The following is an 18,052-nucleotide window of genomic DNA, read 5'->3' on the forward strand; positions in this document are numbered from 1 at the left end:
GTAAGCCATGTTTATTACGATTGTAAATAAGGGCTTCACAAGGGCTTATTTAGACTGTAGACATTTTTTGGGCTAAATCGATTGAATTAACACTTATTTAGCCTTGAGGAATCATTTATTCTGGGTATTTTGATATAATAATATCGGCAGGCACTGTTTTAGACACCTTATTCTTTAGGGGCTTTCCCAAAGCATAGGCAGAGTCTCATTTTCGCGCCGGTGTTGCGCACTTGTTTTTGAGAGGCATGGCATGCAGTCGCATGTGAGAGGAGCTCTGATACTTAAAAAAGACTTCTGAAGGCATCATTTGGTATCGTATTCCCCTTGGGTTTGGTTGGGTCTCAGCAAAGCAGATACCAGGGACTGTAAAGGGGTTAAAGCTTAAAACGGCTCCGGTTCCGTTATTTTAAGGGTTAAAGCTTCCAAATTTGGTGTGCAATATTTTCAAGGCTTTAAGACACTGTGGTGAAAGTTTGGTGAATTTTGAACAATTCCTTCATGTTTTTTCGCAATTGCAGTAATAAAGTGTGTTCAGTTTAAAATTTAAAGTGACAGTAACGGTTTTATTTCAAAACGTTTTTTGTACTTTCTTATCATGTTTATGCCTGTTTAACATGTCTGAACTACCAGATAGACTGTGTTCTGAATGTGGGGAAGCCAGAATTCCTATTCATTTAAATAAATGTGATTTATGTGATAATGACAATGATGCCCAAGATGATTCCTCAAGTGAGGGGAGTAAGCATGGTACTGCATCATTCCCTCCTTCGTCTACACGAGTCTTGCCCACTCAGGAGGCCCCTAGTACATCTAGCGCGCCAATACTCCTTACTATGCAACAATTAACGGCTGTAATGGATAATTCTGTCAAAAACATTTTAGCCAAAATGAACCCTGTTCAGCGTAAGCGTGGATGCTCTGTTTTAGTTACTGAAGAGCATGACGACGCTGATATTAATATCTCTGAAGGGCCCCTAACCCAATCTGAGGGGGCCAGGGAGGTTTTGTCTGAGGGAGAAATTACTGATTTAGGGAATATTTCTCAGCAGGCTGAATCTGATGTGATTACTTTTAAATTTAAATTGGAACATCTCCGCATTTTGCTTAAGGAGGTATTATCCACTCTGGATGATTGTGAAAATTTGGTCATCCCAGAGAAACTATGTAAAATGGACAAGTTCCTAGAGGTGCCGGGGCTCCCAGAAGCTTTTCCTATACCCAAGCGGGTGGCGGACATTGTTAATAAAGAATGGGAAAGGCCCGGTATTCCTTTCGTCCCTCCCCCCATATTTAAAAAATTGTTTCCTATGGTCGACCCCAGAAAGGACTTATGGCAGTCAGTCCCCAAGGTCGAGGGAGCGGTTTCTACTTTAAACAAACGCACCACTATTCCCATAGAGGATAGTTGTGCTTTCAAAGATCCTATGGATAAAAAATTAGAAGGTTTGCTTAAAAAGATGTTTGTTCAGCAGGGTTACCTTCTACAACCCATTTCATGCATTGTCCCTGTCACTACAGCCGCATATTTCTGGTTTGATGAACTGATTAAGGTGCTCGATAGTGACTCGCCTCCTTATGAGGAGATTATGGACAGAGTCAATGCTCTCAAATTGGCTAATTCTTTCACTCTTGACGCCTCTTTGCAATTGGCTAAGTTAGCGGCTAAGAATTCTGGGTTTGCTATTGTGGCGCGCAGAGCGCTTTGGTTGAAATCTTGGTCGGCTGATGCGTCTTCCAAGAACAAGCTACTAAACATTCCTTTCAAGGGGAAAACGCTGTTTGGTCCTGACTTGAAAGAGATTATCTCTGATATCACTGGGGGTAAGGGCCATGCCCTTCCTCAGGATCGGCCTTTCAAGGCAAAAAATAGACCTAATTTTCGTCCCTTTCGTAAAAACGGACCAGCACAAGGTGCTACGTCCTCTAAGCAAGAAGGTAATACTTCTCAGGCCAAGCCAGCTTGGAGACCAATGCAAGGCTGGAACAAGGGAAAGCAGGCAAAGAAACCTGCCACTGCTACCAAGACAGCATGAAATATCGGCCCCCGATCCGAGACCGGATCTGGTGGGGGGCAGACTCTCTCTCTTCGCTCAGGCTTGGGCAAGAGATGTTCTGGATCCTTGGGCGCTAGAAATAGTCTCCCAGGGTTATCTTCTGGAATTCAAGGGACTTCCCCCAAGGGGAAGGTTCCACAGGTCTCAGTTGTCTTCAGACCACATAAAAAGACAGGCGTTCTTACTGTGCGTAGAAGACCTGTTAAAAATGGGAGTGATTCATCCTGTTCCATTGAGAGAACAAGGGATGGGGTTCTACTCCAATCTGTTCATAGTTCCCAAAAAAGAGGGAACATTCAGACCAATCCTAGATCTCAAGATCTTAAACAAATTTCTCAAGGTCCCATCTTTCAAGATGGAAACCATTCGAACTATCCTTCCTTCCATCCAGGAAGGTCAATTCATGACCACGGTGGATTTAAAGGATGCGTATCTACATATTCCTATCCACGAGGAACATCATCGGTTCCTAAGGTTTGCATTCCTGGACAAACATTACCAGTTCGTGGCGCTTCCTTTCGGATTAGCCACTGCTCCAAGGATTTTCACAAAGGTACTAGGGTCCCTTCTAGCTGTGCTAAGACCAAGGGGCATTGCAGTAGTACCTTACCTGGACGACATTCTAATTCAAGCGTCGTCCCTCCCTCGAGCAAAGGCTCACACGGACATCGTCCTGGCCTTTCTCAGATCGCACGGCTGGAAAGTGAACGTGGAAAAGAGTTCTCTATCCCCGTCAACAAGGGTTCCCTTCTTGGGAACAATTATAGACTCCTCAGAAATGAGGATTTTTCTAACAGAGGCCAGAAAGACAAAGCTCCTGGACTCTTGTCGAATACTTCATTCCGTTCCTCTTCCTTCCGTAGCTCAGTGCATGGAAGTGATCGGGTTGATGGTAGCGGCAATGGACATAGTTCCTTTTGCGCGCATTCATCTAAGACCGTTACAACTGTGCATGCTCAGTCAGTGGAATGGGGACTATACAGACTTGTCTCCAAAGATACAAGTAAATCAGAGGACCAGAGACTCACTCCGTTGGTGGCTGTCCCTGGACAACCTGTCACGAGGGATGACATTCCACAGACCAGAGTGGGTCATTGTCACGACCGACGCCAGTCTGATGGGCTGGGGCGCGGTCTGGGGATCCCTGAAAGCTCAGGGTCTTTGGTCTCGGGAAGAATCTCTTCTACCGATAAATATTCTGGAACTGAGAGCGATATTCAATGCTCTCAAGGCTTGGCCTCAGCTAGCGAGGACCAAGTTCATACGGTTTCAATCAGACAACATGACGACTGTTGCGTATATCAACCATCAGGGGGGAACAAGGAGTTCCCTAGCGATGGAAGAAGTGACCAAGATCATTCTATGGGCGGAGTCTCACTCCTGCCACCTGTCTGCTATCCACATCCCGGGAGTGGAAAATTGGGAAGCGGATTTTCTGAGTCGTCAGACATTGCATCCGGGGGAGTGGGAACTCCATCCGGAAATCTTTGCCCAAGTCACTCAACTTTGGGGCATTCCAGACATGGATCTGATGGCCTCTCGTCAGAACTTCAAAGTTCCTTGCTACGGGTCCAGATCCAGGGATCCCAAGGTGGCTCTAGTGGATGCACTAGTAGCACCTTGGACCTTCAAACTAGCTTATGTGTTCCCGCCGTTTCCTCTCATCCCCAGGCTGGTAGCCAGGATCAATCAGGAGAGGGCGTCGGTGATCTTGATAGCTCCTGCGTGGCCACGCAGGACTTGGTATGCAGATCTGGTGAATATGTCATCGGCTCCACCTTGGAAGCTACCTTTGAGACGAGACCTTCTTGTTCAGGGTCCGTTCGAACATCCGAATCTGGTTTCACTCCAGCTGACTGCTTGGAGATTGAACGCTTGATTTTATCGAAGCGAGGTTTCTCAGATTCTGTTATCGATACTCTTGTTCAGGCCAGAAAGCCTGTGACTAGAAAGATTTACCATAAAATTTGGAAAAAATATATCTGTTGGTGTGAATCTAAAGGATTCCCTTGGGACAAGGTTAAGATTCCTAGGATTCTATCCTTCCTTCAAGAAGGATTGGAAAAAGGATTATCGGCAAGTTCCCTGAAGGGACAGATTTCTGCCTTGTCGGTGTTACTTCACAAGAAACTGGCAGCTGTGCCAGATGTTCAAGCCTTTGTTCAGGCTCTGGTTAGAATCAAGCCTGTTTACAAACCTTTGACTCCTCCTTGGAGTCTCAATTTAGTTCTTTCAGTTCTTCAGGGGGTTCCGTTTGAACCCTTACATTCCGTTGATATTAAGTTATTATCTTGGAAAGTTTTGTTTTTAGTTGCAATTTCTTCTGCTAGAAGAGTTTCAGAATTATCTGCTCTGCAGTGTTCTCCTCCTTATCTGGTGTTCCATGCAGATAAGGTGGTTTTACGTACTAAACCTGGTTTTCTTCCAAAAGTTGTTTCTAACAAAAACATTAACCAGGAGATTATCGTACCTTCTCTGTGTCCGAAACCAGTTTCAAAGAAGGAACGCTTGTTGCACAATTTGGATGTTGTTCGCGCTCTAAAATTCTATTTAGATGCTACAAAGGATTTTAGACAAACATCTTCCCTGTTTGTTGTTTATTCAGGTAAAAGGAGAGGTCAAAAAGCAACTTCTACCTCTCTCTCTTTTTGGATTAAAAGCATCATCAGATTGGCTTACGAGACTGCCGGACGGCAGCCTCCCGAAAGAATCACGGCTCATTCCACTAGGGCTGTGGCTTCCACATGGGCCTTCAAGAACGAGGCTTCTGTTGATCAGATATGTAGGGCAGCGACTTGGTCTTCACTGCACACTTTTACCAAATTTTACAAGTTTGATACTTTTGCTTCTTCTGAGGCTATTTTTGGGAGAAAGGTTTTGCAAGCCGTGGTGCCTTCCATTTAGGTGACCTGATTTGCTCCCTCCCTTCATCCGTGTCCTAAAGCTTTGGTATTGGTTCCCACAAGTAAGGATGACGCCGTGGACCGGACACACCTATGTTGGAGAAAACAGAATTTATGTTTACCTGATAAATTTCTTTCTCCAACGGTGTGTCCGGTCCACGGCCCGCCCTGGTTTTTTAATCAGGTCTGATAATTTATTTTCTTTAACTACAGTCACCACGGTACCATATGGTTTCTCCTATGCTATTATTCCTCCTTAACGTCGGTCGAATGACTGGGGTAGGCGGAGCCTAGGAGGGATCATGTGACCAGCTTTGCTGGGCTCTTTGCCATTTCCTGTTGGGGAGGAGAATATCCCACAAGTAAGGATGACGCCGTGGACCGGACACACCGTTGGAGAAAGAAATTTATCAGGTAAACATAAATTCTGTTTTTTTACCCTGCTACTGTCCTGCTTTATAGACCTACTATCTAGTGCCAACTAACATTTTTCCTCTCTATCCTAAGGGCGTGTACCCTTAATTGGTAAGCTTCAACACCTGACTGTTTCAGTGTTTAATTGCAAAGGTGTCAGTCTTGCGTGTTAAAATAAAACCAAGGTATAAAATGAAAATCTATACAGCAATTCATATACACCTAATAATTCTAAGCAATAATCTCTAAAGATGTGGAAACAATGTAATCTTGAATATAAAACATTCTTTCACATTCATATTATACAATGTATGATATATTCACAGCAGTTTTCCTACCATATACAGTTCATCATCAACAACATATTCCAAATTATTTTATATTTCAACATTTGTAATTCATAATGTATATCCCCAAAATTTTATAGGATGTTAGTTTATTTCAACTGTCATTTTTGTTTGCACATTATGCATCGTTTAACAGACCTGGGACACACCCCTTGAAAAGTCTGTTGAATGTTGTGTGTCTCAAGGGGAGAGGTATAAAGGAAGCATTTTATAGTGTTATGTTTTGCTTTCCTCTAAAGGGACACAATAGTGCACAAGGAAAATGCTCCAAAGTGTTAGTGCGCTGCTGCCCACATACATATATATGTGTAACCCCTGCAGAGGAGTTCAACAAATAGTAATCTCCAGCAATGCATGACTGGGAGCTAGCATAAGGAAGATGAGCCTGGCAGAGGCATTCATAATGGATTGTAAAGGAGCTATGCGGCAGCTAGGTAGACCAGAGAGGATGGAGTTGCAGTAGTCGAGGCGGGAAAGGATGAGAGAGTGGATTAAAATCTTAGTTGTGTCTTGTGTAAGGAAATGTCTAATTTTAGAGATGTTTTTAAGGTGGAAGCGCGGCAGGCTTTAGCCAAGGACTGAATGTGAGGAGTGAAGGAAAGGTCTGAGTCAAGTGTGACCCCAAGACATCGGGCATGTGGGGTAGGGGTAATGATGGAATTATCAACAGTTATAGAAAATTTGGGGGTGGAGATTTTGGAAGAAGGGGAAAAAAATGAGTTCAGTTTTGGAGCGATTAAGCTTAAGGTAGTGAGAGGATATCCACGATGAGATGAGAAAGACAGTTAGTGACATGAGTTAGTAAGGAAGGAGGTAGCTTTGGGTGTCATCGGCATACAAGTGATATTGAAACCCGTGGGACTTTATTAAGGAACCTAATAACGTGTAGATTGAAAGGAGACAGAGCCTTGAGGTACCCCAACAGAAAGTGGTAACGGGGCAGAGAATGCTCCGGAATAGGCTACACTAAATGTACGGTTAGACAGATAGGAAGAGAACCACGAGAGAGCTGTGTCGCAGATGCCAAAGGATTGGAGGGTGGTCAACAGTGTCAAAGGCTGCAGACAGGTCAAAGAGGATAAGCAGAGAGAGTGTTTTTTATTATTTTTAAATAAGGTTAGTTGTAATATATAAAAACTGTGCAATCACTTAACCAATTACATAGTCATAGCGGCCTGTATGTACATTTTGAATCAAAGTTTTACATTGTTAAAAGAAACAGTAAAGTCAAAATCACAGATTGATTATTCAAATAGAACATGCAATTCTGAACAACTTTACAAATTACTTCTATTATCTAATTTGCTTTGTTCTCTTGTTGAGAAGCAAACCTAGGTAGGTAGAGGAACAGCAATGTACTAATAGAAGCTAGCTGCTGATTGGTGGCTGCACATATATGCCTTTTTGTTATTTGCTCACCCGCTGTGTTCAGCTAGCTGCATTGCTGCTCCTTCAACCAAAGGGTAGTGAGAAAAAGAAGCAAATTCTCTTCTATCGATCATCTATCTTAATATGAGGAGTACCCAATGGGGATTTTGTTTCTTTGGTCTATGTGAATATAAAGAGAGCTCATCTTGTCAACTAGATACATTATCCACACTACTGACCTCATAATATAACTGACAGTTTAAGTGGGACATAAGGACACTAGCAATATTTAGCATTATAGGGGACAATCATCGTTCTTATTAATGTGAAGAATTATGTAACATTTAATGTAGCGGTGCCTGTAGGCAATAAAGCAAATTAAAGTGATGGTAAAGTTGGGCTGTGTGGAATAGGTAGGTAGCTTAAATACAATATAAAAAATAAAGTTGCAAAGTTTTTTTCTTTTCTAAGATATGGAGAGTCCACAACGTCATTCAATTACTAGTGGGAATATCACTCCTGGCCAGCAGGAGGAGGCAAAGAGCACCACAGCAAAGCTGTTAAGTGTCACTCCCCTTCCCATAATCCCCAGTCATTCTCTTTGCCTCTGTCAATGGAGGAGGTGAAGTTTTGGTGTCTGAAGAATTGAATCCTTTTGGGGTACCTTTCCCTGCAAGCAAGGATCTGCTTCAGTAGAGTAGTGGTGGCTTTTAAGCAGTTAGAAAGTTGTAAGGTTGTGCCTACTTTGTTTCCTAACATATTGCTGCCCTAGTTATAGAAAGCCAGAGTTATGCATCCTTTCACGCCTTGTGAGCTGTCTTCCTGTCGGACAGCTAGACTGCAGGTAAGTGCTTTTTGTCTTCTAGGTAAAGGGGACTTGCACTTAAAGGGACACTGAACCCAAATTGTTTCTTTTGTAATTCAGAAAGAGCATGCAATTTTAAGCAACTTTCTAATTTACTCCTATTATCAATTTGTCTTCGTTCTCTTGCTATCATTATTTGAAAAAGAAGGCATCTAAGCGTTTTTTTGGTTTCAGTACTCTGGACAGCACTTTTTTATTGGTGGATGAATGTATCCACCAATCAGCAAGGACAACCCAGGTTGTTCACCAAAAATGGGCCGGCATCTAAACTTACATTCTTGCATTTCAAATAAAGATACCAAGAGAATGAAGAAAAGTTGATAATAGGAGTAAATTAGAAAGTTGCTTAAAATTTCATGCTCAGTCTGAATCACAAAAGAAAATTTTCTGGTACAGTGTCCCTTTAAGGAGTTAATTCTGCAGAATTTTTGGACTAATTTATGTTTCCTTTTTATTTAGGAATATTGTGGCAGGGGCAGGCATTTATGCATGTGTTGGGGACAAATGGGTTAATTCTCTTTTTAGGAAAGTTTTTTTTTCCTAGATGGTTCTTTATTTTTATAGGTATACATTTATTTTTGGGGGCATGTTATTTTTCACTTTGTGTGTGGACATTTTTTTGTGTGGCGGTTCCTTTAAATTTTAAACGGCTTTCCTTTCTTCAGGGTTTGCACACTTTTAGTTTGTGCAGTTCCTTGTTCCTGCCGGTCATGTCATCGTCTCCACTTCCGTCGAGGGAGGAACTCAGAGTTCCTTAGCCATGAAGAAGGTGGCTCGGATTATACAGTGGGCGGAAGTTTAAAATTGTTGTCTGTCTGCCATCCACATTCCAGGAGTGGACAATTGGGAAGCTGATTTTCTAAACAGACAAACATTTAATCTTGGGGAGTGGGCTCTCCATCCGGAGGTGTTCTCCAGGATAGCTCTCAATTGGGGGGTACCGGAGTTGGATCTGATGGCGTCTTTGCAGAACGCCAAGCTTCCAAAGTACGGTTCAAGGTCAAGAGATCCGCAGGCAGCTCTGATAGATGCTCTGGCGGTTCCTTGGGTGTTCCGTCTAGCTTATCTGTTTCCTCCGTTTGCACTCCTTCCTTGGGTTATTGCTCGTATCACAGGAGAGAGCATTGTTAATTCTTTTAGCTCCTGCATGGCCTCGCAGGATCTGGTATGTAGATCTAGTGAAGATGTCATCTCTGTCACCTTGGAGGATTCCTCTGAGGAAGGACCTTCTTACTCAGGGTTCATTCCTCCATCCAAATCTTGTTTCTCTGAAGCCGACTGCTTGGAGATTGAATGCTTAGTTCTGTCTAAGTGTGGTTTTTCTGAGTCAGTTATTGAGACCATTATCCAGGTTCGCAAGCCTGTTACTAGAAAAATTTACCATAAGGTATGGTGTAAATACCTTTTTATTGGTGTGAATCTAAGGGCTACTCGGTCAGGATTCCTAGAATTTTGTCTTTTCTCCAGGAAGGTTTGGAGAAAGGGTTGTCAGTCAGTTCTTTGAAGGGTCAGATTTCTGCATTATCTATTCTGTTACATAAGCGTCTGGCGGTTGTACAAGATGTTCAATCCTTGTGTCAGGCCTTGGTCAGAATCAGGCCTATGTTTAAATCTGTTACGCCTCTTTGGTCTTAAGGTTTTGCAGCAGGCTCCGTTTGAGCCAATGCATTCTATAGATATTAAGTCATTATCTTGGAAGGTTTTGTTTCTTGTTGCTATCTCTTCTGCTTGGAGAGTTTTAGAACTCTCAGCTTTGCAGTGTGATTCGCCTTACCTTATCTTTAATGCGGATAAGGTGGTTCTTGGTACTAGGATGGGATTTCTCCCTAAAGTGGTTTCGATTAGAAATATTAACCAGGAAATTGTCGTTCCTTCTCTCTGTCCCAATCCTTCTCATAAGGAGCGTCTGTTGCACAACTTGGATGTTGTGCGTGCTCTAAAATTCTATTTACAGGCGACTAAGGATTTTCGCCAATCTTCTGCCCTTTTTATTTGTTTCTCGGAAAAGCGTAAAGGTTAGAAGGCTATTGCGACTTCTCTTTCTTTCTGGTTGAGAAGTATGATTAGTTTCACTTATGAGAGTGCTGGTCAGCAGCCTCCTGAGAGAATTATGGCTAATTCCACGAGTACGGTCTCGTCTTCTTGGGCTTTCAAAAATGAAACTTCTGTGGAACAGATTTGCAAGGCTGCAACTTGGTCCTCTCTGCACACTTTTTCCAAATTTTATACTTTTGCCTCGGCTGAGGCCTCTTTTGGGAGAAAGGTTCTTCAAGCCGTGGTGCCTTCTGTTTTGGTCTGCCTGTCTTGTTCTCCCCCCATATTCATTATGTGTCCTCTTGCTTGGGTATTGGTTCCCACTAGTAATTGAATGATATTGTGGACTCTCCATATCTTAGGAAAACAAAATTTATGCTTACCTGGTAAAAAAATGTTTTGGATATAGAGAGTCCATGACCCCACCCTTAATTAATACAGTTAAGACAGTTACTTTTGTCTAAACCTCAGGCACCTCTACACCTTTGGGTTTTTCCTTTTTCCATTTCCCTTAGGTTGAATGACTGGGGGTTATGGGTAGGGGAGTGACGCTTAACAGCTTTGCTGTGGTGCTCTTTGCTGCTTCCTGCTGGCCAGGAGTGATATTCCTACTAGTAATTAAATGATGTCATGGACTCTCCTTATCCGGAAAGAAATTTATCAGGTAAGCATAATTTTTTTTTTTTTTTATTATTCCTAAATATTTTAATTTTGTATATTAGTTTTAGCTCCTTTTTAATTTCCAGGTTTAGCGATTCTGTGACTTAGAGAGCAGTCCAACCAGCTCTCTACGTAGGCATCCAAGCTTGCTCCTGAAATCAGCAGTGGTGCACATGTGCAATTCTCTTCTATATGCTCCTATGTAAACAATGAATTACGAGATTCATTGTATACTGCTGGAGTAGAGAGCACTGCTGCACTATTATTGTGGCCCGCTCCATGCGCATCAGGTAAATGTACAATGTGATCCATGATTCCCTTCCATTTAACTACTGCGCATGCGTTTTCCATGAACACCACGGAGCAAAAGCTCAGAAGAAAAATGAATGCATGCACAGTGGATCAGAGGGGAGTTTTGTGTGGGGAATTAGCCGCCTAAAGGCCAGAAAATCAAGAAACTTCACCCAAAGACAAAAAGGGGTATATCGGCACAGGAAGGAACTTTTATTTTAAAATAAAGAAATCATGAATGAAAGTGGGGTTTTTATTTTAATACTATTTACATGGATATGTTCCATACCGATCGAGTTTACCAACACTTTAAAGGTTTAACTACTGTAATGGAGTCAGGAAATGTTAAAGGGACACTGAACCCAAATTTTGTCTATCGTGATTCAGATAGAGCATGCAATTTGAAGCAACTTTCTAATTTACTCCTATTATCAAATTCTTTTCATTCTCTTGGTATCTTTATTTGAAATGTAAGTTTAGATGCCGGCCCATTTTTGGTGAACACACTGTGGTGTTCTTGCTGATTGGTGGGTAAATTCACCTACCAATAAACAAGTGCTTTCCATGGTACTGAACCAGAAAAATAGCTTAGATGCCTTCTTTTGCAAATAAAGAAAGCAAGAGAACGAAGAAAAATTGATAATTGAGTAAATTAGAAAGTTGTTTAAAAGTGCATGCTCTATCTGAATCACGAAATAAAAAATTTGAGTTCAGTGTCCCTTTAAGCACAAACCGAATGATGCAAAAGAAGTTTTCACTTTTAAACAAGTCTTTACTTTCAATCAGGAGTTCAAAAGTTAAACAAACTAACAAAAAAACAGAACACATAGAAAGTCATATGCTTTAGAACAAGAAAACACAACCTATATAATCCTATAGGTTCTTATGATAAAGCATTAGGCAATTAAATACAGGTTATCCAAGACAACTCTCCCAGTGTCTTGCTACTTCCCTGTCTGAGATCCAAATGAATCTAACTTTGCTTGCAAGAGCTGCCTTATATAGCCCTCTAACTGTTCTCAGCTGTTATTAATTGGCTTTTTGTTGTCTGCCTGTTACCAATAGGAATGTTTTCATCAGTGAGCTGGCGAGCCTTACAGAATTTTGTTTCTTTCAGGATAGTATTTCTTCCCTGTAGAGAAATTAACCCTTTCTACAGGGATGAGTTTATACACTCCATCACACTACCCAAAATTTGACTTGCCTTACCTTCCTCTTCTGCTCTGCTGTTTTTATTCCAAAAGCGTGTAACGGCAGGCTCTTTAATCACATTGCGCCTGATCACACTATTGAACTAAATATAGGTAAAATAGCCGACAGCTTTACCCAGCACAGGAGAGCTCTTCATTTAGTTCAATAGTCGATCAGGCGCACTGTAATTAGACAGTGAGCCGTGATATGCTTTTGAAAACAAAACAAACAACAAAACAGCAGACTGCGAAGATAAGTAAAGTTTTTTTTTTTTTGGGGGGGGGGGGGAATTTTGCTTTATTTGCTACGGGTACTTCTATGTTAATGTTACATAATTCTACATATAGTGCAGAATTATGTAATTTAATAAGAACATTGACTGTCTCTTTAAAGAATGATAAATCTGAGCCATCTTCTTCCTCACATTTTCTAGTAGCAATACACAAATTTCTTATGATTCTGGCTTCTAATTGTATAATCTCTTCCTTTTCCCTTCTACAGCATTTAATTTTATCCTCCACAGAAAAATTAAAAAAAAAGTATTATGAAGCAACTGGGTGGGGCAGTGTAATAATTTGCAACTAACTGAAAAATGTCTTTCGCTTAATATTATTGGCTTAAATTTTAGCTGGGTGATGTGGCCATTAAACAGGTCTTGGGGAGAGTACTGACTATATATACTGTATGTGTGTGTATATGTGTATATATATATATAAACAATGTATGTGTGTACACTGATCAGCGACACATTAAAACCACCTGCCTAATATCGTGTAGGTCCCTCTCGTGCTGCCAAAACAGCTCTGATGCAGTTGAGGCATGGACTCCACAAGACCTCTGAACGCGTCCTGTGGTATCTGGCACCAAGACATTAGCAGCAGATACTTTAAGTCCTGCAAGTTACGGCCTCCATGGATCGTATTTGTTGTTCCAGCACATACCACAGATGCTCAATCGGAATGAGATCTGGGGAATTTGGAGGCTAAGACAACACCTTCAAATCTTTGTCATGTTCCTCAACCCATTCCTGAACAATTTTTGCAGGGTGCATTATCCTGCTTTAAGAGGCCACTGCCATCAGGGAATGCCACTGCTTTGAAGATCTGCAACAATCTCCAGCTAGGTTTTATTTATCAAAGTAACAACAACATGAATGCCAGGAACCAAGGCTTCCCAGCAGAGCCCAGAACATAACACTGCCTCTGTCAGCCTGCCTTCTTCCCATAGTGCATCCGTCAGCCTGCCTTCTTCCCATAGTGCATCCAGCTGCCATCTCTTTCCAAAGCACACGAACCCAGCCATCCACCTGATCTAAAAGAAAATGTGATTAATCAGCCACTATGCACCAGAGTCAGCCAGAGAGCTACAAAGAGTTTGTGCAGAGGATCCAAATACTGTGCCTGACGTTGCTTGTAGCTGTAAAGGCAGACCTACTATGCCTGTCGTGTGAGACAAAGTAGCTGTAGGAACACAGCGCTCCACTTGACTGCTTGTATTACTTGCGAATCTTGTAAGCGCAATTTGTAATAAAAATCCTTCACTTGAGTCTGGCCCTGTGCGCCTTTTTCTTCTTTTTCTTTTATGTTATCGCATCTGAGCTAAGGTCCTGGAACACCTGGCTGGTCAAAGGCGGCGCAGACACAGCAACTCAGCTGCATCTGTCATCTAAGGAATTTCTACAAAAAATCCACCAGAAGACTCACTCATATATACCATCATCCATTACATTGCTGGACTGTAGTATAAATTGGAAAATACAAAGTGGACAGCCTTTATAGCCTTCATATACTGACCCCTTCAAATCGGGTAACTACATAAAGGTACTGATAAAAACATTGTCAAATAGAGTTAACTAAAAATAATCAGGAACTGTATCAAATAGTTTAACTTTCTTTAGGAGGGTTAAGTGTTTAAAGTTTTAAATTTAGAATTGCAATATCTTAACATCTATTACTGCTGTCATTCGTTTTCTATGTGTGGTTACAAAAAACAATAAGATATTATATGTTGATATTATACAGGGAGTGCAGAATTATTAGGCAAGTTGTATTTTTGAGGATTAATTTTATTATTGAACAACAACCATGTTCTCAATGAACCCAAAAAACTCATTAATATCAAAGCTGAATAGTTTTGGAAGTAGTTTTTCGTTTGTTTTTAGTTATAGCTATTTTAGGGGGATATCTGTGTGTGCAGGTGACTATTACTGTGCATAATTATTAGGCAACTTAACAAAAAACAAATATATACCCATTTCAATTATTTATTTTTACCAGTGAAACCAATATAACATCTCAACATTCACAAATATACATTTCTGACATTCAAAAACAAAAACAAATAAGTGACCAATATAGCCACCTTTCTTTGCAAGGACACTCAAAAGCCTGCCATCCATGGATTCTGTAAGTGTTTTGATCTGTTCACCATCAACATTGCGTGCAGCAGCAACCACAGCCTCCCAGACACTGTTCAGAGAGGTGTACTGTTTTCCCTCCTTGTAAATCTCACATTTGATGATGGACCACAGGTTCTCAATAGGGTTCAGATCAGGTGAACAAGGAGGCCATGTCATTAGATTTTCTTCTTTTATACCCTTTCTTGCCAGCCACGCTGTGGAGTACTTGGACGCGTGTGATGGAGCATTGTCCTGCATGAAAATCATGTTTTTCTTGAAGGATGCAGACTTCTTCCTGTACCACTGCTTGAAGAAGGTGTCTTCCAGAAACTGGCAGTAGGACTGGGAGTTGAGCTTGACTCCATCCTCAACCCGAAAAGGCCCCACAAGCTCATCTTTGATGATACCAGCCCAAACCAGTACTCCACCTCCACCTTGCTGGCGTCTGAGTCGGACTGGAGCTCTCTGCCCTTTACCAATCCAGCCACGGGCCCATCCATCTGGCCCATCAAGACTCACTCTCATTTCATCAGTCCATAAAACCTTAGAAAAATCAGTCTTGAGATATTTCTTGGCCCAGTCTTGACGTTTCAGCTTGTGTGTCTTGTTCAGTGGTGGTCGTCTTTCAGCCTTTCTTACCTTGGCCATGTCTCTGAGTATTGCACACCTTGTGCTTTTGGGCACTCCAGTGATGTTGTAGCTCTGAAATATGGCCAAACTGGTGGCAAGTGGCATCTTGGCAGCTGCACGCTTGACTTTTCTCAGTTCATGGGCAGTTATTTTGCGCCTTGGTTTTTCCACACGCTTCTTGCGACCCTGTTGACTATTTTGGATGAAACGCTTGATTGTTCGATGATCACGCTTCAGAAGCTTTGCAATTTTAAGAGTGCTGCATCCCTCTGCAAGATATCTCACTATTTTTGACTTTTCTGAGCCTGTCAAGTCCTTCTTTTGACCCATTTTGCCAAAGGAAAGGAAGTTGCCTAATAATTATACACACCTGATATAGGGTGTTGATGTCATTAGACCACACCCCTTCTCATTACAGAGATGCACATCACCTAATATGCTTAATTGGTAGTAGGCTTTCGAGCCTATACAGCTTGGAGTAAGACAACATGCATAAAGAGGATGATGTGGTCAAAATACTCATTTGCCTAATAATTCTGCACTCCCTGTATGTATGTAGATATTATATGTTGATTTAGAGTCAGAATTTCTAGCGCAATTCATTTTCATTTTCCTCTGTCAGCCTGCCTTCTTCCCATAGTGCATCCAGCTGCCATCTCTTTCCCAGGTAAACAAAGCACACAAACCTAGCCATCCACCCGATCTATAAAAGAACATGTGATTCATCAGCCCATGCAACGTTCTTCCATTGTTCCAGTTTTGACTCTAAAACCCCTATTGAATGCCCTTTCTGTGGTGGTACAGGGGTCATCATGGGCACTCAGACTGGTCTGAAGCTAGGCAGCAAACTGTGAAGCACTGTGTACCTTTCTGTCATGGCCCAAATTATTTTTTTCAGCTACAGTAACTCTTCTGTGTGATTGGACCAGACGGGCTAGCCTTCGCTCCCCACGTGCATCAATGAGCCTTGAGCACTCATGAACCTAACGCCAGTTTACCGGTTGTCCTTCCCTGCATCACTTTTGGTAGGTATTAACCACTGTATACTCGGCACATCCCACAAGACTTGCTGTTTTGGAGATGTTCTGACCCAGTCATCACTATTTGGCACTTGTCAAAGTCACTCATCTTTTCGTTTGCCCATTTTTCTTACTTTCAACATATGGAATTCAAGAACTGACTGTTCACCTGATGCCTTATATATCCCATCCCTTGACAGGTGCCATTGTGATGATATAATCAATGTTATTCACTTCACCTGTCAGTGGTTTTAAAAGTGTGAAATTCAGGCATTCTTTAGAATACCTAGCACATTTTTGGCAAAGTATAAAATCAGCTTATTTCATTCTGATCTTATGTACTTTGCATAGGCATTTCATAGAATACATATGTATTCTAAACTTAGAATGCCTAGCCTGTGAAACCTAAATTAATTTCAAATATAATAAAAACCACAGATGAGAACATTTGATGAACAAACTGGTATCTGTAGCATAAAAAAAGAAATATCTTCTGATGAATATTACATTATTGTTTCAGTCTTCTCAGAACATTTTATTAGAGAAAGCTAAACTCCAAAGTATATTTTGATGAACATTGCATCACTTTATTCTTCTATTTATTACAGCACTCTGAACTTGAATGACATTGGTTTAACAATCTAGTATCCAAAACCTAACAAATTTTATGAACATACTGAATTATTTTATTAATGAATGCTAAACTCAACAAAATATATTCTAATGAACTTTGCATCATTTTAGACTTCTATTTGTTAAAGCAGTCTTAGCTTGAGTGACATTTTAAATAGATGAGAAAAGAGACCTACTACATTTTATTTACAAACTGGTATCAGAAACCCACCAAATTTTATGAACAAACTCAAACATTTTATTAATGAAAGCTACACTTAACACCTTGTCTACCTGCTGCTTCCTCTTTGCCTGGTTACTATTGTCTGTTGTGGCCATCTCTGAGAGCCTATGTTTCTTTCATGTAATTGGCAAGAGTCCATGAGCTAGTGATGTATGGGATATACAATCCTACCAGGAGGGGCAAAGTTTCCCAAACCTCAAAATGCCTATAAATACACCCCTCACCACACCCACAATTCAGTTTTACAAACTTTGCCTCCTATTAAAGTGGTGAAGTAAGTTTGTGCTAAGATTTCTACGTTGAAATGCGCTTCTCAGAATTTTGAAGCCCGATTCCTCTCAGAGTACAGTGAATGTCAGAGGGATGTGAAGGGAGTATCAGCTTTTGAATGCAACGGTTTTCCTCACGGGAGATCTATTTCATAGGTTCTCTGTTATCAGTCGTAGAGATTCATCTCCTAACTCCCTTTTCAGATTGACGATATACTCTCATATTCTATTACCTCTACTGATAACCATTTCAGTACTGGTTTGGCTATCTGCTATATGTGGATGGGTGTCTTTTGGTAAGTATGTTTTCATTACTTAAGACACTCTCAGCTATGGTTTGGCACTTTATGTATTTATATAAAGTTCTAAATATATGTATTGTACTTATATTTGCCATGATTCAGGCTTCAGTATATTTCCTTTTGCAGACTGTCAGTTTCATATCTGGGAAATGCATTTTTTAGGAAAATGTATTTCTTACCTGGGGTATAGTCTTTTTTCAATTGAATGTCATTTTAAATTTGCGGGCAGAATTAGGCTCGCGAGGGCGCAAAATGCCAAACTATATTGCATTATTTTTGGCGCAAAGTTACGTTCGATGACGCAAATTTGTAATTTCCGGCCTCTTTGTCGACGCCAAGTCCTTTCACAAGGTTGCGTCTTCAATGACGTGAGTGTGTCATTTCCGGATGTTGTTAGCGCCCCAAAAAATTCTCTGTTTGTGCGTCATACTTGGCGCCAAATATTTTCATT

Source organism: Bombina bombina, chromosome 6 (genome assembly GCF_027579735.1).
Source record: "Bombina bombina isolate aBomBom1 chromosome 6, aBomBom1.pri, whole genome shotgun sequence".
Classification (NCBI taxonomy): Eukaryota; Metazoa; Chordata; class Amphibia; order Anura; family Bombinatoridae; genus Bombina; species Bombina bombina.